The sequence below is a fragment of the Dromiciops gliroides genome, chromosome X (genome assembly GCF_019393635.1).
Source record: "Dromiciops gliroides isolate mDroGli1 chromosome X, mDroGli1.pri, whole genome shotgun sequence".
Taxonomy (NCBI): Eukaryota; Metazoa; Chordata; class Mammalia; order Microbiotheria; family Microbiotheriidae; genus Dromiciops; species Dromiciops gliroides.
In genome coordinates, this window is record NC_057867.1 from 37,842,044 (window position 1) to 37,864,462 (window position 22,419).

General features: G+C 42.2%; 1 protein-coding gene across 1 annotated transcript in view; it reads right to left on the bottom strand.

The window, feature by feature from the left end:
• Positions 1–10,737, bottom strand: part of LOC122733652 (A-kinase anchor protein 17B-like) — a 47,728-nt gene extending 36,991 nt beyond the window's left edge. The window contains exon 1 of the mRNA XM_043974226.1: positions 10,635–10,737. The gene's annotated coding sequence lies outside the window, so the exon portion shown is untranslated. The remainder of the gene's footprint in view (positions 1–10,634) is intronic.
• Between the last annotated feature and the right edge of the window lie 11,682 nt (positions 10,738–22,419).

The window sequence follows — 22,419 nt, forward strand, 5'->3', positions numbered from 1 at the left end:
TGGAAGAGGGGTGGGAAGATGATGAGTTCAGTTTGGGATGTGTTGATTTTGAAATGTCTATGAGAACATCCTGGTGGAAGAGGAAACAGGCCGTTAGTGGTGTGGATCTGGAGCTCAGAAGAGAGATTAGGGCTAGATATGAAGATTTGCCAGCCATCTTCATAGAGAAGACATGTAAGAGAGCAGCTAGGTGGTACAGTGGATAAAGCACCGGCCCTGGAGTCAGGAGGACCCGAGTTCAAATCCGGCCTCAGACACTTGATATTTACTAGCTGTGTGACCCTGGGCAAGTCACTTAACCCTCATTGCCCCACAAAAAAAAAAAAAAGACTTCATAGGGGCAGCTAGGTGGCGCAGTGGATAGAGCACCGGCCCTGGAGTCAGGAGGACCTGAGTTCAAATCCGGCCTCAGACACTTGATACTTACTAGCTGTATGACCCTGGGCAAGTCATTTAACCCTCATTGCCCCACAAAAAAAAAAAAAAAGAGTTAAGAGGGGCAGCTAGGTGGCGCAGTGGATAGAGCACTGGCCCTGGAGTCAGGAGGACCTGAGTTCAAATCCGACCTCAGACACTTAACACTTACTAGCTGTGTGACTTTGGGCAAGTCACTTAACCCCAATTGCCTCACCAAAAAAAAAAAAAAAAACCGAAAACAAAAAAAGACTTCATGGAAATGACAGGGTTTAAGATGAGCTTGAAAAGAAACTAAGGTTCCCAAAAGCTGGTGTTTGAAGGAGAGAGAGAAAGAGGAAGGAAACTAGGAAGAAACAAGTAGAAGAAAGAGAACCATGACAGTAGCATCATGAAAACCCAAGGAGAGACAGGTAGCTAGAAGGAGGTCACATGGCCCCTCTGCCAAATAGTTGCCTAAACTGCTTTTGGGGGAGGGGGGCAGCTAGGTGGCACAGTGGATAAAGCACCGACCATGGATTCAGGAGGATCTGAGTTCAAATCCAGCCTTAGACACGTGACACTTACTAGCTATGTGACCCTGGGCAAGTCATTTAACCCTCATTGCCCCGAAAAAAAATTTTTTTCATTTAAAAAATAAACTGCTTTAGGGGACAGCTAGGTGGAACTGCAGTGGACAGAGCACCGAGCCTGAAGTTAGGAAGACCCAAATTCAAATTCAGCCTCAGATAATGATTAGCTCTGTGACCCCGGGGGGGGGGGGCAAAGTCACTTCACCCCCTCTACCTCAATTTCTTCATCTGTAAAAAATAGCACTTACTTCAAATGAGAATATCTGTAAAATGCCTAGCACAGTGCCTGGCACATAGCAGGCATTATGGAAATGCCAGCTCTCATTATTCTTGTGATTGTTGTTATCATTCAATAGCTATTTCTTAAAAGGAGACACTGTCATTTCTTTTTGCACCACTGATTTCTCCTCAGGGCATCTTCACTCAGAAGTTTCCCTAAGGCAGCCAGGTGGCCTAGTAGCTAAGAACTAAATTTGGAAAACTTGAATTTGAACCCCGTCTCAGACACTCACTAGCCCTATGAACCTTGGCAAGTTAGTTAAGCCACGTCAGCCTTACTTTCTTTGTCCGTAAAAGCAGGGATGATAATAATAGCACCCACCTCTCACAGTTGCTGTGAGGGTCAAATGAGATATTTGTAAAACACTCTGCACACCTTAGTGTGCTATATAAATGCTCTCAATTATTATTTTTTAATATCCTGGCATATGGAATTTTAGAAGGGGCATACATATATATAAATGAAATCCTCATGAAATTAAAGCTATCAATAATCACATGAAAAAATACTCTAAATCATTAATAATTTTTTTTGCAGGGCAATGGGGGTTAAGTGACTTGCCCAGGGTCACACAGCTAGTAAGTGTCAAGTGTCTGAGGCCAGATTTGAACTCAGGTCCTCCTGAATCCGGGGCCGGTGCTTTATCTACTGTGCCACCTAGCTGCCCCTCACTAATAATTTTTTTTATTTTTTAGTGAGGCAACTGGGGTTAAGTGACTTGCCCAGGGTCACATAGCTAATAGGTATGTGTTAAGTGTCTGAGGCCGGATTTGAACTCAGGTACTCCTGACTCCAGGGCCGGTGCTCTATCCACTGTGCCACCTAGCTGCTCCACACTAATAATTTTTTTTTAATGCAAACATATATATAAAAACCTATATCAGATTACCTGCTGTCTAGGGGAGGGGGGAGGGAGGGGAGAGAGGGAGAAAAATCTGAAATCAGAAAGTTTGTATAAACAAAAGTTGAGAACTATCTTTACATGTAACCGGGGAAAAAATAAAATACTTTGTTAATTAAAAATGCAAACTAAAACATTTCTGAGTTTCCAATTCATACCTGGCAAAGATGACAAAAATGGCAATGACAGAGGAAGGAGATGGGGGAAAAACGAGTAGCCTCGGGCATCATAGATCAAAGGAAATGAACAAGAAGAAATCTGAGCTATCAACGAGATGAAGAAAAACAATGCTCTGAATCCCTAATGCAGACAAAAGAGGAAAATGACAAATTGTCCTTTTTGGAAAGGGCTGTGGGAAAACAGGTACACACTCATGACTGTTGGTAGAACTGGGAACTGGTCCAGCCATTGTGGAAAGCAAACTGGAACTCTGCCCAGAGAGTTACCAAATTGTGCATGCCCTTTGACCCAGCAATACTACCACTAGGTCTATACCCCCAAAGAAATTGAAGGAGGAGGAGAAGGAAAAATTAGAATCCAAAGGCTTTCAACTTCCCACTGAGGGGATCGCTAAACAAACTGGGGTTATATGGATTGTGATGGAATGTTATTGTGCCCTAAGAAATAACAAAATGGAGTGCTTCAGAGGAAGGCAGGGATACCTCTAAGATCCGATACAGAGAGAAGTGAGCAGAGAGAAAATGAATTTAACAATGATAAAAGAAAAATAGAGGAAAATACCTTTGAAAGACTTTCTAGAACACGGATCAATGCAATGCTAAAACAGGAGTCTAAAAGACAGGAGATGAAACATGCCATTCATTGACCGACAGAGAGGTGATGAACTTAAAATGCAGAAAGAGGCCTCCATTTTTAGCCCTGGCTAATGTGGGAATTTATTTTGCCAGCCTCTATAGATTTGGATTGAGGGATCTGGAGGCTTTTTTAGTTGGCTTAATTGGGAATAAGGAGGAATTGAAGGGCTAGATTAACAGAAAGATACCATTAAAAAGGTAGCCATGTATAAAATGAAAATTTTCAAAATCACTTCATTGCTAGGTTTTTTGAGTCACCATTTTACTCAGACACAATGCCACTGTCCTAGAAACTCAAGCAGGAATTCTTTACCTTTTTATGTCCTGGGCCCCTCTGACAGCCCAGGGAGACCTAGGAACCCCTATTCAGAATCATGTTTGTAAATTCCTAAGATAAAATGCAGAGGACGGCAAAAAAAAAAAAAACCCGAGATATATTGAAATAGAGCTATACAAATATTTTTTAAAACAAATTCAGGAAAAAAAAACCCCAATTCATGGACCCTAGGTTAAGAATTCCCTGTCCTAATGTATATAGATATATAGATATATAGGTATAACCTATATCAGATTACCTGCTGTCTAGGGGAGGGGGGAGGGAGGGGAGGGACGGAGAAAAATCTGAAATTGTAAAACTTGTATAAACAAAAGTTGAGAACTATCTTTACATGGAACGGAAAAAATAAAATACCTTATATGTAAAATAAAAAAAAAGAATTCCCTGCCCTAGACTATAAGTAAATAGCAAAAAGATGAAAGAGAACCAACTGCTCAGTCTAGATCTCAAATATTTACTGAATCTGTCACTAGAAAATGAATGTTAGAAGTCCCAATTCTGACTTATGGTCAGAGGAGAAATATTGAACTCAGAGTCCTGACTTAGGGGAGAGTGGAAAAAGCATTGACTAGAGGGTCAGAGGACCTAAGTCTTATCTCACCTCTGCCACTTGACTAGCAAGTAAGTCGCTTCCCTCCCTATGCCTCAGTTTCTTCCTCTGTAAAATGAGGGACTTCGATTAGAGGATCTCTGAGGTCTGCTCTAGATCAAGGATATTCTATGTGACATTGGGCCAGTCTTTCTCCCTGTGCCTCAGTTTCCCCCTCTGTAAAACGAAGGGGGTTAGACCAGATGGCCTCTGAGGTCCCTCCTGGCTCTAGATCTGTGGCACAGGGGCTAGAGCAATGAAGCCTGCAGTTAGGAAGGCCTGGGTTCAAATCTGACCTCAGATGCTTACTAGGTATGAGACCCTGGGCAAGTCACTTAATTTCTGTCTGCCTCAGTTTCTTCATTTATAAACTGGGGATCATAATAGCACCTACCCTCCCGGCATTGTTGTGAGAATTGAATATTTGTAAAATACCTAATACAGTACTTTGCAGCATACCATAAGCACTATGCAAATATTAACTGTTATCATTATCTTATGATCACAGTTTGAATTATGGCTTTGCACTTTATTGCCTGTGAGATTGTGGACAACTCTTTTCCCATTCCACAACTCAATATTCTTTTTTATTTTTTTAAGTGAGGCAATTGGGGTTAAGTGACTTGCCTAGGGTCACACAACTAGTAAGTGTTAAGTGTCTGAGGCCAGATTTGAACTCAGGTACTCCTGACTCCAGGGCCAGTGCTCTATCCACTGCACCACCTAGCCGCCCCCACAACTCAATATTCTTAAATGTTAAAATAGGGAGAATGACTCTTGCCTGTCCTACCTCCCAATGTTTTGGGGGTGGAAAGTCCTTTGTAAACTAGAAGTCCTAGAGCAGCAGCAGCAGCAGCAGCAGTAGTAGTAGTAGTAGTAGTAGTAGTAGTAGTAGTAGTAGTAGTAGTAGTAGTAGTAGTAGTAGTAGTAGTAGTAGTATTCAGTCCGTAAACAGCAGAAAATAATCATTCAGAAAATGATCTGCACATCATGAATGTGAATTTAAAAGGGATTATCACCTCTATCATCAATTATCTCTAGGCAAATGAATCCCAGATCCATTGATCTCTATCTCTCTCTATCTATAGACAGATATATCTACTACCTATGGACATATATAGATAAAGATATCCCCTACCCTACCCTCTCTCTTGAAGTCCATTCCCACATCACCACAGGTTTTTTGGATATTTCCAATTTGATTTCCCACAGGCATCTTAAATTCCACATGTCCAGAAAAGAATTCCTTATATATCTCTCCCAAATCTTAGCAAATTCCCTTTCGTTTGCCAGGGTACCCCCATCCTCCCAGGCACCTAGGTTTACAACCTCAGTCAACTCATCACTGTCCCTCATCCCCCATGGCCAATCTCATGGTAATCCTTGTCGATTCTTCTTTGGCATCTCTCACATCCATTCTTTTCTCTCCCCTCACAGAGCCAACACTCTCCCTGCTTCTCACCCAGACTACTGCTATAGGTCTCGTTGCCTCAAGTCTCTCCCCTTTCCAATCCGTCCTCCATTCCGCCCCACCAAAGGGCTTTTCTCACAGAAGAGACGTGCCCATCTAGGCATAGGTCTGGCTATCTCCCTACTCAAATGATGCTCCGTGACCTCCAGGATCAAACCGAAACTAGGCCTGGTGCTCCATGATCTTCACCACCTGGCCCCTTCCTATCTCTCTAGCCTTATTAAACACCACTACCCTTCTTGTACTCCAGGATACAGGTGTACGAGCATGTCTCAGATGCGACACTCCATCTGCTAGCCTATGTAAACTTTGGGCTAGAATGTTCTCCCTCCTTACCTGCACCTTTTGGAGTCAATGGCTTCCCTCCAGATTCAGCTGAAGCAGGGGCAGCTAGGTGGCACTGCAGTGGATAAAGCACCAGCGCTGGATTCAGGAGGACCTGAGTTCAAATCTGGCCTCAGACACTTGACATTTGCTAGCTGTATGACCCTGGGCAAGTCACTTAACCCCAATTGCCACATCCAAAACAAAAAAAAAAAAAGGAGATTTAGCTGAAGCAGTAACTTCTAAAGGAAAACTTTTCCAGGTTCCCTCCCCCTACCCCAGTCCAGCATCCTTTCTAAGGCAGCCTTCAATCTACTCTGCATATATCACTTGTTGTTTAATCATTTTCAGTCGTGTCCAACTCTCCGTGACCCCATCTGGGCTTTTCTTGGCAAAGATACTACAGTAGTTGCCATTTCCTTCTCTGGCTCATGTGACAGATGAGGGAACAGAGGCAAACAGGGGTCATCGACTTGCCCAGGGTCACACAGCTCTTAGTATCTGAGGCCACATTCCCATAGCTCTATGCACTGCCAGAGAAACGATGTATACGTATGACAAAAATAGCAACAGAACAAAGAAACAAAACCTAAGGTCGAAGAGAAGGCACCAGAGAAGAGGTGAGATGATGAGTATCTCTTTGCAGAGGGAGGGGACAACAGTTATGGAACATCACCTGAGGTGGCAGTCTATCTGGTGGCTGGCAGCGCCACCTAGCTGCCTCGCATGCATCACAGATGCCTTGAAATGCCCATGCCAAGGAACATTTTCACTTTTTCTCTGTATCCCCAGGATACACAATGCCTGGTAGAGAGCAGGTGTTTAATAAATGCTCGCTGATTATTCTAGAAGAAACCGGCACTTGAGCAAGGTTCTTGGGGCAACCAAGACAGGGGAAGGAGGCCTATTTAAGTCCATGTTATTTCACTGAGTTCTAACTTAAAACAAAACAACAAACACCACTCCACTTGCTCATTTCCTCCCATGACAAATCTAAACTCCTCTTTAAGACCCTCAATAATCTATCCCCAAACCACCTGGCCCACCTTACTTTCCATTATTCCCCACCCCATACCCTCTAGTGTAGTTTCAATGTCTCACCAATGTGGTATTTTTTATCCCAGCCTTCAATGTGTGACCCTTGCCCTGATGACTAGAACATCTTCCTTTTTGTCTATGAAAACCCTATACAATCCTTCAGGTGCCCTGGCTTCCTCTATAATCTCCTTTCTTCCTCCTTCCTGACCTACTACAATATCAGGCTGGGAAAAGAATACATTGCTGGTGGAGCTATGAATTGATCCAACCATCCTGGAAACCAATTTGGAAGTATTCTTTAACGAGTGACTAAAATGTCCATACCCTTGAGCCCGGAGATGCCCCAGACAGAAAGATCTCACTTATGCCCAGATCTTCACCACAGCACTCTATGATATCTGAGAACTAGAGACAAGTTAGGTGCCCACTGCCTGGGGAAAAGCTAAGCCAATCATGGTCCATGAATATAATGGAATATCATTGTGCCCACAGAAACTGTAAACATGAAGAATTCGGAAAAGTGCTGGGAAGATTCATGTGAAATTGGGAAGCGTGAAATAGAGCCAGAGAAACAATATACCCAGACGACAAGAATAGCAACAGGACAAAGAAATAAAACCTAAGGCCACAGAACTAGAATCACCAAGTCTGGCACCAGCCAAGAGTTGAGATGATGTGTGCCCCTCTGCAGAGGGAGGGGACAACAGTAACGGAATACCACCTATGCTGTCAGACTGTCTGGTGGCTGGCTTTCCTGGGAACTTTTCTTTCCTCTTTCCTTCCTAATCTTTATTAATAAGATCACTGGGTAGGGAGACAGATTCAGAAATTAAGATGATGGAAAAACGAGTACCCTTGTGTAGTGTGGGCCAAAGAATTGAATGGGGAATTTTCTTTTTCTTTCTTTTTTTTTTTTTTTTTTGGTGGGGCAATGAAGGCTAAGTGACTTGCCCAGAATCACACAGCTAGTAAGTGCCAAGTGTCTGAGGACAGATCTGAACTCAAGTCCTCCTGAATCCAGGGCTGGTGCTTTATCCACTGTGCCACCTAGCTGCCCCTATGAACCAAGAATTTTCAAAGGCAGAAATCTGATGTCAAAAGACATCAGCAGAAAAATATTGGGCGGGGGGGGGGGAGGTAATAGGGGTTAAGTGACTTGCCCATAGTCACACAGCTAGTGTCAAGTGTCTGAGGCTGAATTTGAATTCAGGTCCTCCAGACTCCAGGGCCAGTATTCTATCCACTGTGCCACCTAGCTGCCCCCAAAAATAAAATGTTAAAAAAAGAAGAAAAAAGAAATGCTATAGCATGTAACATAAACATAACATTACATAAATCTTAAGGGTCTACACCATAATTTGAGTACCTGATTTTGTCCATTTTCTTGCTTCCCCAACTAGGTTAGCAGCGCCTTGAGTGTGGGCACCATGTGCTCCACAACAGCTAACATAAGGCTGAATGAGTAGTGGGTGTTCACCAATAAAAAAATTGCTTTAGACTCAGTTTGAGAGTACCACCCTTGGTTGTTTCCAAGCTAACACCAGTGGGATCCCATCAAGGCAAGTGAGACCCTACACCAACTCATAGGAAAGGAAGTAAAGGAGGGTTGATTGACAATCTGGCTCAACTTGACCCCTTTTCCTCACCTCCCACATTCCCTTCCCAGTAAGGTAAGGGATAATAACTTAGGTGAGGTAGCAGATAGCATGTCCCTGAGGGAGCTTGGAGGTTTTCTGTTTGGGGTTGGTCTTTCTGGTCCTCATATATACAGGAACAGATGGGGCTAGACTATAGAAGCGATCTTTGGCTGCTGCAAAATGGTCCTTAAGAAGTGAGCAAATTGTCGGGTTTTAAATTTTTTTTATAATTTTAATTCATCAAATTGTTGCATGAGTCAGTACCCAGACTGCTTGGACAAAAGGGACTTGGGGGGGGGGGTGGAGTAAGAGAGAGACCAACAAGCATTTCTGGTGTTAGTATAGGATGAACCTTTTTCTTTTTTTTTCTTTTTTTTTCCTTTCTTTTTTTCTTTTTTTTTCTTTCCTTTCCTTTTTTTTTTTTTTTAGAAAGGAACATTTTTCAATGCCACTAATTCTCTCTATGGCAGATCAGGTGCCAAATCATACCTATTCCAGCCAAACCTCAAAGCTTCAGGATGGCACACATGAGAAGCAATTTGGGAATCTCACCTAGGGTACACACATTTCTCATTCCGTCCAACCAGAATGCAAGGGATCCCCACTGCCTTAGTGTAGTTTCAAGCTATTGAGAACTGCACAAAGACTTTGGGGACCCCTTATATACTGCCTCCCCTACTTCAATTTCCTAAAAGCTTAGGTAGACAACCTCACAAACCAGCTTCACACGCACAGTCTTTAATTACAAGAACCTCTGAGATGAACTAAATGCCTCTGTGTCCTTCAGTCACATACCCTTATCCCAAACGAGAGCCTTAAATTTAAAAAAACAAAACAAAACAAAACAAAAACACTTTTAGGAAGGTTACCCACACTTGAAAAACAACAGGATTTCACCAGTGAAGAAGGAAATGAGTACTCAGACCTCTCTATCACTTTTTTAAAATTCGCAATTAATTTTCTGCCAACATATGTTTCCCAAAGGAATTTTCTCTCAACCTGAGGAATCCATATTTAAAGATGCTTCATAGGAATCACAGTGGAAAACAAAAGAAGAAATAAAAACAAGCCCCTTCAATAGCATGGGTTGCGAGCTGAGCTGGAGATCAGTAGCCAATACCTTTCTCATTTGAGAAATAATCTGAAAATGAGACTCAAATGTTCATTCCATCTTAAGACCCGCCACCTAACTGGGAAAGAAAACCCACGAAGACAAAATAATGCAACAAAACAAAAGCTACTCCATGCTGCAGCCACAAGGTGCCAAGCAGAGATCCCTGTAATAGGTTTAAAGATAGATATCGAGATATAGATTAGATATATAGATATGGGTAGAGATATAGATGTATATAATAGACTAAATAAATAGCAAGAGAGCGAAAATTCAAAGTGGGGAAAGGATAGGAAGAAGAGCAAGCACTTCATCAGAAATGTTGGATAAAGGTTTCGTTCAGTCTCCTCTCTGTAGATTCTCTCCCCTCAAGGAAGACCATACAGTGAAATGAAAAAGGCAGCTAAACTTAGCCACGGGCCCTCGTGTGACCTTTGGTTTCTTCATCTATAAAGTGAAAGGGTCAGAACAGAGAGCTTCCAAGGTCCCCTCTGGCTCAAAGATCGTCTGACTGACTGTCCCAAGTTTACAATCCCAGAGGGAAGACGGGGAGAACTACTGTAAGCAAGATTTCTCATAACCAAAGCTGGAAGTTAAGTCAAATCTGAGCAAAAAAGGAGGGAAAGAAGCTGAACGCTTACGTGAGAGCCTCAACGACCAAGGAAAGGAATTCTGCAGAGGGTCAGCCCAGCCTGATGTCTCACAAACTTTAACTCACTGCAAGACAAACAGGGACCGGGTGAGGGCACACACGTGCCAGAGGATCGGGAATCTCTCATGTGCAACTTCTGGGAGCCACGAAGTCTAGGAAGCCAGTGACGCTCAAGCCAGTGTAGGGTGGCCACGGGGGCTCCAGGACAAGTGCAAATGAATATGCCTTGGCAAGGAGGGCGCCCCCGGAGCCAGACCTTGAGAGCAGCACCTGCTCGGAGGCTGGCTCTCGGCTCGGAGCCCGCAGTCGGGCCGCGGCAGCCTCGGGGCTCGCCCCCTAGGGGCCGTCAGGGAGCCCGAGAGACTAAGCCTTCCTTTCCCCCCTCCCGCCCCCCGCCCCCGCCAGCCCTCTCCCCACGAGAGCCGTCCCACCCCCAGTGGCCCGAGGCTCGGGGACCGCGGGGACCAGGGACTGGCTGGGAGTGGGGCGTTACCGCTGGCTCCCGGTTCCGCCAAGGCCAAGGGCAGGCGCCCTTGGGGCTCCCGCTCCCGCAGTCTCGCGCCCCTGAACGCCACCGCGTCGGTGGCAGCGGCAGCGGCGGCTGTGGTAGCGGTAGCGGCGGCGGCGGTGGAGGAGAAGGAGGCGGCGGCGGCGGCGGCGGCGACAGCAGCGGCAGCGGCAGAGGCGGCGGCGGCAGCGGCAGCGGCAGCGGCGGCGGCGGCGGCGGCGGCGGCGGCAGCGGCTGTGGCAGCAGCGGCCGCGGCGAGCAGAGCAGCGGCGGGAGTACCACGGCTAACGCCTGAAGGCCACGCCCCCCTGCCCCCTGGCGCTCACCTTCCACCCTCACCGCGCAAGCGCGCGCCTCTCTCCCACTCTCCTCACCCACCCCAATCTCTCAGCCAACCGCCCGCCGGCTCCTTCTAGTAACCGAGCTCCTCCAATAGCCTCTCGCTCCCGCCCCTGGCCCCGCCTTCTCTCCGCCCCTTCTCGGCACAGCCGCCCGATTGGTCTTCCACAATCGGTGGAGACAGAGGCCAAATCCCGCCCCCTAGACAGACCCTGGGCCAATGACCTCTTCCCACTGGAAATCTCAAATATCCCCGCCAGTGCTACACGCAAAGTTTTGCCCGCGCTCCTCTTTCCCTTTTTGCAAAGTGGCATAAAGTATTGGCACTGGGTGATGCTATTTGTAAACATTAACCACGCAGCGGCTGGTGCTCTCCACGTGAGATCTTTCTGCTGTGAGCAACTGTCAGTCCCCAGAGCCCCAGCCCCAGAGTGAAATGAATGCCCCACTTGCACTCCTTAAACGGAGGAAGGTAGGAGCAATCTTTCGGAGAGAACCGAAGTGTTTCTTGTAATACTCTTGGAGCAGAGATCTAGATCTGCTAGCGACCTCAGAAAGTCTATCCCCCTCATTTTACAAAGGAGGAAACTGAGGCCCACGAGAGGGAAAGGAGCCTGACCCAAGTCCCACAATCAATAGCCAAAATGCTCTTCCCACTGTACCATGCTGCCTGCAGGGAGGACGGGAGAGGATGACCTAGGATGGCCCAATGATGAATCCATGGAAAGTCCTTGGAAAAGGGAGGGATTGAGGAAGAAGGGATGGTCATTTAGATTTCTCAAGGACGACTGCAGAGCTAGCAAAACCCCCTGTCCCCCTACCCCATCAATCAAAAGAAGAAAAACCCATTGCATCAGTTTACTCCCTCCCAGGAAAGCCCCTTGATAATATATCATTAAAAGGACACATGGTGGGGGAGGAGGTAGGGGGGCGGCGGGGAGGGGGGGGGGAATAAATTTTTCTAACCATACCTGTGATTTTACCGATTTAGTAAACTCCCAATGAGGAAACTCCTTTCAACGCAGATCGGCACCTGCCCTGCAATTTGGAGTTTTAGAAAATCCCTGGGGCTCCGAGATGTGAAGTGACTTGGCAAGAATCTAGTAGCCAATAGCTAGCAGAGGAATGACCTGAACCCCTAATCTTACAGACTTGTTTTTTCTTGCAGACTCGAGGCCCAGCCGTCTGTCTGTCCACTCCTCTGTCTTTTTTGCTACATTATGCATGTAGTTTTCCTAAAATAATGCAGCATTTGGTTGATAACAGAGAAATTTGGGGGAAGCTAAGTGGTTCAGTGGATAGAGCACTGGCCCTGGATTCAGGAAGACCTCAGTTCACATCCGGCCTCAGACACTTGACACTAGCTGTGTGACCCTGGGGAAGTCACTTAACCCTCATTGCCCCGCAAAAAAAAATTTTAATAAAAATTTTTTAAAATTTAGAAACCTGGAAAGACTTACATGAATTGATGCTGAGTGAAATGAGCAGAACCAAGAAAACATTGTACACAGTATTAACAACATTGTGTGATGATCAACTGTGACAGACAACTCTTCTCAGGCAATACAATGATCCAAGACAATGCCAAAAGACTCATGGTGGAAAATACCCTCCACATCCAGAAAAAAGAACTGTGGAATCTGAATGCAGATTGAAGCATTCTACTTTCACTTTTGTTGTTGCATTTTTGTTATTGTTCTTGTTTACTCTTTCTTTCGTTTTTTTTTCTTTTTGTTCTGACCCTTCTCTTATGACACGACTAATGTGGGGAAAAAAGAATAATATGTTTGAGGGCAAGGAATATCTCAACTTTTGTATTTGTATTTCCTGTGCTTTCAGCAGTGCCTGGCACCTAGAAAGTGCTTAATACATATTTGTTCATTTAAAAAAAAAACACAAATTAGAAGGAACAGGGGAGGAGATAACTGTTGCTACACTGGACAGGGGAAGAGTTCTTGACTAGACAAGGAATAGAGAGTATCACATTAGATAAAATGGACAGTTTTGATTTCCTAAAATGGAAATGGTTTTGCACAAACAGAATCAATGCAGTTAGGATTAGAAAAAAGAGTTAACTGGGGGAAGGAGGGAGGAAAGAAACCTTTTGTAGCAAATTTCTCTGATAAAGCTTTGATATCCAAGATATTAAAGTGATATAAATACATGAGAGCACGAGTCATTCTCCAAAAGATATAAAGAATGTGAACAGGAAATTCTCAAAATACAAGAGATAGAGAGCCATCTGAAAAAATATGTTCTAGGTCACTAATAACAAGAATGAAAACAAATGAAAACAACTCTGAGGTTTGACTTTATAACCCATCAGATTGGCAAAGATGACAAAAAATGGGAAATGACCACCGACCATCATTGAAGCAACTGGGAGAGGATAAACACATTAATACAGTGTTGGGGAAGCTGGGAAGTAGTCCAGCCACTCTGAACAGCAATTTGGAACTAAGCCCCAAGTAACCAAATGGTATCTCAGTGGATAGAGTGCCAGGCCTGGAGTTAGGAAGACCTGAGTTCAAATCTGTCCTCAGATGCTTACTAGCTGTGTGACCCTGGGCAAATCACTTAACCCTGCTTGTCTCAGTTTCCTCATCTGTAAAATGAGCTGGAGAAGGAAATGGCAAACCACTCCAGTATCTTTGCCAAGAAAACCCCAAAAGGGGTCACGAAGAGTCAAGTCCAAGTGAACAACAACAAAATGGCCTATGCCTTTTGACCCAGCAATGCTACTACTAAGATTATACCCCAAGGAAATCAAAGAAAGAAAGTAGCTATATGTACAAAAATATTTTAGCAGTCTTTTTTTCCATAGCAAAGAACTGGAAACAAGGTGGGTGCCCATCAATTGAGAACTAGCTGAACAAATTTTGGTACATGGACGTAATGGAATATTATTGAAACAATGAAAGGGATGGTTTCAGAAAACCAGGGAAGATTTGTATGAACTGATGCCAGGAGACCAAGATATAGAATGAATACATTATCAAAGAAAACAGATGTGAAAGATTTGAGATCTAGAATCAACAAGATGCCCAGTCTCACCTCCAGAAGACTGACGAGGAAATACACTTCCCACCTCTAGAACTCAAGAATGAGACATACATTTTCAGACATGGCCCATACAGGGGTTTATTTTGCCTGACCATACTTATTTCTTACAAGGGAAGACTTTTGGGAGGGGCAGGGCAATGAGGGTTAAGTGACTTGCTCAGGGTCACATAGCTAGTAAGTGTCAAGTTTCTGAGGTCATATTTGAACTGAGGTCCTCCTGAATCCAAGGCCGGTGCTTTATCCACTGCGCCACCTAGCTGCCCCTTACAAGGGAAGACTTTTATTTGGGGAGAAGGGAGACTTGTGGGGAGGGAAGCAGATAATGATAATGAGACTTGACAAGAAAAGGAAGAAAGAAAAGAGTGTGCATGAGTCATTTAAAAATCCACTGAAGGGACAGCTAGGTGGCACAGTGGATAGAGCACCGGCCCTGGAATCAGGAGTACCTGAGTTCAAATCTGGCCTCAGACACTTAACACTTACTAGCTGTGTGACCCTGGGCAAGTCACTTAACCCCAACTGCCTCACCAAAAAAAAAAAATCCACCGAAGGGGGCAGCTAGGTGGTACAGTGGATAAAGCACCAGCCCTGTATTCAGGAGGACCTCAGTTCAAATCCAGCCTCAGATACTTGACACTTACTAGCTGTGTGACCTTGGGTAAGTCACTTAACCCTCATTGCCTCACCAAAAAACAAAAACAAAAACAAAAAAAAAACAACAAAAAAAAAAATCCACCGAAGAGAGCTGGAAGTTCAGAAAGGCCCGCAGAGAAGCAGGGCACTGGTAGAACTACCAGTATTCAATTTGAAATGCCCTTCCCCAAAAAGCCACATGTAGGAGAGACTCCCAGCTTCAGATCCAGTCCGCTTTGTCTATCCCTTGTATAGGGAGGTGTTCGTGTTTGTCGATGTCCATCGAATTTTAAAAGAATCAAAAAAGACATTTTTTGGGGGAAAAAGTATTCAATTGGGTTAACAAGTTTCGTGAAGAAATCTGATGTTGTACCCTCCTCCTTTTGTAGGAAATTTGAGTCCATTTGTGCAATTGCAAAGGGACTAATAAAATAGCCCCTGATGATTCACTGAGAAAATGGGAAGAGGAATGACTCAGAGCTAATCTAATAACCTTGTATTTGCTTTATCTGCCTAAGATCTAATACAAAAAAAGACTTAAGAAGCAAGGTGAGAGGCAGAACTCTTTAAACTGGTTGCCCAAGAAACATAAGCTAATTCCTTACACAATCAGTCTACTTAATGGGCTCACCTCAGGATAATGTTGTTGTTTTTTAAATAATTGAAGGAAATGCTAAATGTCAGCTAGAGGTCAGAACAACTAAAGAAGTAATTTTTCCCCATCCACATTCACAGAAGACCTGAACTCTATCCACAGGCCCCTTGTTTGTGTACCCCGCTTCTTGTCGAGATCCCAGTTAAGAACGTCTATTCTTGTCTGAATCCCTGAGACAGGAATTCATATACTCCAGAGACCTGAGGTTCTCAGCAGAGCTAAGAGTAGAAACCAGGTCTCCTGTCTCTCAGTCCAGTGCTCATGCCATAAAATCTAAGTTGTATAATCGTGAACTTGAGTGTGTGTTTTAGGGAATTAACTTCAAAGTCGGGGTCTTGGGTTTCTGGTTGGCGTCCCTTAACAAGCCTACTTCTTCAGTGGAGCACTAGGCAGCTTTTATTCCCCTCACAAATAGAAACCTGAGGAAGTGGGTGGCTGCTGGCAGAAGGAGGGTAGAGGAGTGAGAAGAGCCTTGAATTGAAAGACCTAGGGTAGGAGTCTGTTTCCCCACTTTGTAGCTGTCACAGAAACCCAGATCTGGAAGGGACCCCAGGAGCCAATAGCTGGAGAGGAAAGCTCACCTCAACATCTCTTCTAAGTGCTCAGTCAGCCTCCACTTGAAGACCCCTAGAAATAAGGGAGCTCACTACCCCAGCAAGACAACCCATTCCAATTTGGGAAGATTCCGTTTAGCGGAAATCTGACTCTGCGTCTTCTACCATTATTCCAGCTCTGCCTCACTTAAATCCAATTCACTTGCAAGTCAAGACATTACCTTCCTATGTCATTGGTCCTCTATGAGAACGAAGGACCACCACCAACAACAAACAAGCACCACCATCATTCCTAGTTCTGTCATCTGGGACCAAGCAGCGTGAAGCTAATCCCTCTTTTATATCACATCTCTTCAAATATTTCAAGATCGTTCTTATGATCCCCTTATGTCTTTCTTCAGGCTATAAAAACCCAGTTCCCTCAACCAATCTTTGTATGATATGGTCTCTAGTTTTTGCACACCCTCGTTACCCTTATCAATCGTTCAATCAGTAATCATTTTGAATCACCTACTATATGCCAAGCAGTGTTAGACACCAGATACAATCCAGTTCATCTTTGTTTTTCTCTTGGTATTTTTGGTTTAATTTTTATTATCTTTTGTTTTTACATCACCTTCATTTGCAGACATAAGCCTGTGTTACCTATTGAGTTATCCCTTGCAAGAGAAGGAGGAGGAGGAAGAAAAGGAGAAGGAGAAGGAGGAGAAGAAGTTCAGCAAAAATCAACCTACATTTCAGATGAACTTAACAACATATACAATGTTTCTCATCACTTGTCGCCCACCTCTCCAATGGAGACAAATTCCGCTTATCTTTCCAAAATGTGGCCTAATGCTACTAATATACAATACTCTTGATTGTGTCTGAGAATCTTGGACCGCTTCGGCGGGGGTGGTTTATTTTTTAAATCTTCGTTTTGCTCATGACAAAAAGAAATTATGTTTCTCACCCTTTCCTATGTAGTAGAAATAGTATTTACTTACTCAGTGAGAAAATGTATATGAAGTATTTTACAAACTTGAATTGCTACGTAATTGTTAGTTATTACTATTGTTAAGCCAAACAATGGCTAAATAGACACCAAATATATGAAAATTTTAATATAAACGATACAAGTAATTTAAAAATAATTACTTACAGTTAGCTATATTAAATATCAACATAAGGTGGCCTTTTTAACTCTCTACTCTTGTATCCTCTTGAGCTCTCTAACTGAATGCATTACTCACATTTTATTTGGGAATACCCAACACAGGCATTTCAGAAGCTAGATACCAAATGAGCTAGGGTCCACAAATTTATATATTCATCACTGTAAGAAAGGAACAAGTATTTATGAGGTGCAGGCACAGTGCTAAGAGCTTTGCAAATATTCTCTCAGTTGAGCCTCACAATAACTCTATGAAATAGGTGCTATGATCTCCATTCCCACCTGGGAAACTGAGGCCTGCCCAGGGTCACACAGCTAGTAGGTGTCTTGAGGCTACATTTGAAATCAGGTCTCCCTGACTCCATCGTGCCACCCACCTGCCTCAAGAGACAAAGGAAATACTAGATGCAATCCCTGCTTTTAAATAACTCAGGATTTAATAACAAGACAAGACAAAGCCAAAAAGCAAAGAAGAAAGAATACATTAAAGGAAATGTATAGATGAATAATTATGAATAGGGCAGCTAGAGTTCTGGGCCTTGGAGGGAGGAAGGAAGACTCATCTTTTGTGAGTTCAAATCTGATTTCAAACACTTACTAGCTGTGTGACCCTGGCCAAGTCCTTTAACTCTGTTTGCCCATATTTCCTCATCTGTAAAATGAACTGGAGAGCAGCTAGGTAGTGCAGTGGATAAAGCACCTGTCCTGGATTCAGGAGGACCTGAGTTCAAATCCAGCCTCAGCCACTTGACACTTAGTAGCTGTGTGACCTTGGGCAAGTCACTTAACCCTCATTGCCCCACAAAAACCAAACAAACATAAAAAATGAACTGGAGGGGCAGCTAGGTGGCTCAGTGGATATAGCACCGGCCCTGGATTCAAGAGGACCTGAGTTCAAATCCCACCTCAGACACTTGACACTTAGTAGCTGTGTGACTCTGGGCAAGTCACTTAATCCCAATTGCCTCACCAAAAAAAAAAAAATTAACTGGAGAAGGAAATGGCAAACCACTCTCGTATCTTTGCCAAGAACACCTAAAATGGGACCACAGAGAGTCCAACACAACTGAAATGACTCAACAACAATAAACAGATGAATAATTGTGACATGTTAGAGTTGTGAAGATAGAAAGCTGTGAGCTGTAGTGGGAAAAAAGACCCAACTGGTTATGGTTAAGCTTGCTCTAAGGAGGTTTTAAGGGAAGTGTGAAAAAGTCCTAAACGCACTAGCCTGGGGTTCTAATCCTGACCCTGCCTCTAACGGACTGGGATATTAGATCAGTCACTGAAACTCTTATGGGAGAATCATAGACTGTTAAGAGTTGGAAACTAGAAATCATCTATTTTGCGCCACCGATTTTAACAGAGGAGTATTCTGATATGTACAATGAGGATAGTGATATTTTAACAACTGACTTACAGGACTTTTGTACTGACCAAATCAAGAAAGTATTTGGAAGTACCATTGGATAGCATTGGAATCCAGTGCCCTGATGTGCCGAATACAACCTCAAGGGTCTTAAAGGTAGTGTTTGAATGGGAAAGGAAAAAAGCAAGAAAGAAGAAACTAATAGAAACCCAGAACCTAGGTCAACAACCAAGAATGTTGGAAACTTAACCTGCTTTATCTTGCTTCAACCCACCTTGTTCAAGAGTAAATTTAATTAAGAACTTGGTAAAGTTAATGAATTCCTAAGAGCTAAAGGTAAGCTGGGGGATAAAAGCAGACCTGATTGTGGACCTGGAAACCCCCAAGCTTCTTACTGTGTGCCCATGTTTTCTTAGCCATAAATATACTCCCTAGAACAAGTCCTATATCCGATTTCAGGAATGTCAAGGTCATGCCTCACACCAAGGGTTCTTAACCCTTTTGGGGTGATAGACCTCAGTGGGACACTGGAAAAACATAGGGATCCCTTCTCAGAATAATGTTTTTAAGTATGTGAAACAAAATACTTAGGATTATAAAGGAAACCAAAGGTCAGTGAATTTTTTTTTAAATAATTCCTTTCCAGGGGCAGCTAGGTGGCACAGTGGATAAAGCACTGGCCCTGGATTCAGGAGGACCTTAGCTCAAATCCTGCTTCAAACACTCGACACTTACTAGCTGTGTGACTGTGGGCAAGTCACTTAACCTTCATTGCCCCGCAAAAAAATGAAAATAAAAAAAATTATTTTCCAGGAGCAGCTAGGTGACGCTGCAGTGGATAAAGCCCCAGTCCTGGATTCAGGAGGACCTGAGTTCAAATCCAGCCTCAAAAACTTGACATTTACTAGCTGTGTGATCCTGGGCAAGTCACTTAACCCTCATTGCCCCACCCCACTCCCAAAAAAGCAATATTATTGTTGTTGTTGTTGTTTTGTTATTATTATTATTATTATTATTATTATTTTCCCATACAAGTTCATGTACACCCTGAAATCTATCCATGATCATCTTGAGGGTCTGTGAATTCCAGATCAAGAACCAATCGTTGCCTTAACTTATAAGATCACAAATATCAGTCAAACTCCTTCTACTACCTTCTTATTTGTTAAAAAGAAAAAAAAAGAGGTGACAGCAAACAGATAAAAAAGTACAAGAGGACAGGATGGAGAGCAATACACAATTATTAATCATAACTATAAACATAAATGGTTGTGAACTCACTTAGCAGACAGAAGAGGATAGCAGAATGGATTAGGAAACTGATTCCAACAACATGTTGTTTATGAAAAAAACATGTGTAAAACATATAGGTTCACATAGAATTAAAATGAAGGAGTGGAGCAAAATCTGTTATGTTTTAGTTAAATTTATAAAAAGAGATAAGCAGAGAAATTACATTATGTTTCAAGGAACCATAGATAATAAATCAAAACCAATATATAATATACATGCACCTAATAGCATAGCATCTAAACAGTTAAAGGAAAAGTTCCTTTGAACTGAAGAAAGAAATAGATAGTTAAATAGTGAGGGGATTAAATGTGTTCCTTTCAGACCAAGACAAATCTAAGCAAAGGATAATTAAGAAAAAAGTTGAGGACTATAATAGAACATTAGAAAATTAGCAATGATGATGCTCTGGTGATTGGTGAATGGGAATAGAAAGGAATTTATATTCTTAACTGTATATGGCCCAAAAGGGTATAAAAACCTCACAAAAAAATGTAGAAAAGCAGAAATACTAAACACATCATTTACTGATCACAATGCAATAAAATAATATTCATTAAAAGGCCCTTAAAGAAAGAATTAAAAATAATTAGAGAATAACAATTCTAAAGAATCGGTGTGACAAAGAACAAATTACAGAAACAATAAAACATTTTATCAAAGAAAATGACAATTCTGAGACAACATACCAAACTTATGAGATACAACGAAAGTACTTGGGGGGGGGGGTTTCTATTTCTAGAAGCTTTTATTTTAAAAAAAGAAAGAAATGGGGCAGCTAGGTGGCGCAGTGGATAGAGCACCGGCCCTGGAGTCAGGAATACCTGAGTTCAAATCTGGCCTCAGACACTTAACACTTACTAGCTGTGTGACCCTGGGCAAGTCACTTAACCCTAATTGCCTCTGAAAGAAAGAAAGAAAGAAAGAAAGAACAAATCAGTGAACTCGGTGCACCATTTTAAAAAAAGAAAGAAAAATGTGAGCAGCAATAAAACAAGTCTCCAGCTAAATAAGAAAATTAAAAATTAATAAAGATATTAACAAAATTGAAAACAAAAGGGTCACTGGATCAATAAATAAAACTAGAAGCTGGGTTTCTGAGGGAGAAAAATAATAAAATAAACAGATTTTAAAAGGGAAAGAAAAACCAAACCATTTATATCAGAAAGGGAAATGCATAACAATTGAAGAGGAAATAAAAGAAATTATCAGAAGTTATTTTGCTCAATTCTTTGCTAACAAAACTGATAACTTAGAAGAAATGGATGAATTACTACAAAAATATAAAATACCCAGATTAACAAAAGAAGAAATAGACTATTTAAATAGCCTGATATCAGAAAAAGAAATTAAACAAGCCATAAATAAACTCCCAAAGGAAAAAAAAAACTTCAGAACCAGATGGATTTACAAACGAATTCTGTCAAATATTGAAAGAACAATTAGTTCTAATACTACCTAACTTATTCATAATAATAAAAAAGACGGCACCCTTCCAATTTCTTTTTGTAATACAAATGCAGTTTTGATACCTAAGCCAGAAAGAGACAAAGCAAAGAAAGAAAACTATAAATAAATGTCCCCAGTGAAAATTAATGCAAAAAAATGAAATAAAACACTAAGAAGTAGGCTACAACAAAATATTAGGAAGATTTCCAGGTTGAATTTATGCCAGGAATGAAGGGTTGGTTCTACATAAAAAAGACTATAAATGCAATAGACCATGTTAATAATATGAATAATAGAACGAGTAGAGGAGAGGAAGGGAATAAGCATTTATTAAGTGCCCACTATTTGTCAGGCACTGTGCTAAATATTTTACAAATGTTAGCTCATTTATGTTATGTAATATAATTAAACAATAGATGATGGGGGGGGAGGGGGGCAATGAGAGTTAAGTGACTTGCCCAGGGTCACACAGCTAGTGTCAAGTGTCTGAGGCTGGATTTGAATTCAGGTCACCCTGAATCCAGGGCCGCTGCTTTATCCACTGCGACACCTAACTGCCCCAAGATGATGCTTTTGATAAAATCAAACACCCGTTTCTGTGTAAAGATTCACCCATAGACTATATTAATCCAAATATAAGACATTCTTTGCAGAAATAAAGATAAGCCTAAATAATTGGAGAAAAATTAATTGCTCATGGGTAGATTTAGCCAGTATAATAAAAAAGGGCAATACTATTTAAATTAATTTAATTTTTCAAGGATGTACCAATCAAATTTCCAAAGAACATCTTATGGATCCAGAAAAAAATAGCAAAATTCACATAGAGGAACAAAAGGTCAAGAATCTCAAAGGTAAAAATGAACAAAAAAATGGGAAAGAAGTGAGCCTATCGATACCAGATCTCAAACTGTATTACAAATCAGTAATCATGTACTTGGTTTTTAAAAAGAGGTCAATCAGTGGAATAGATTAGGTACAAAACATACAGAAGCAGAGTAGCATAGTGTTTGATAAACGGAAAGACCTCAGTCACTTGAGGAAAGACTCATTATTTAACAAAAAGAGCTGGGGAAACTGGACAGTAGTGTGACGGAAATGGTTTTGACGAACACCTCACACTATACATATGAAATCCAAATGTACTCATGACCCAAATATAAAAAGTTACATCATAAACCAAATGGAAGAATAAGGAAGATATTAACTTTCAAGTCTATGGATAGGGGAAGAGTTCATTACCAAACAAGTGATAAAGATAATCC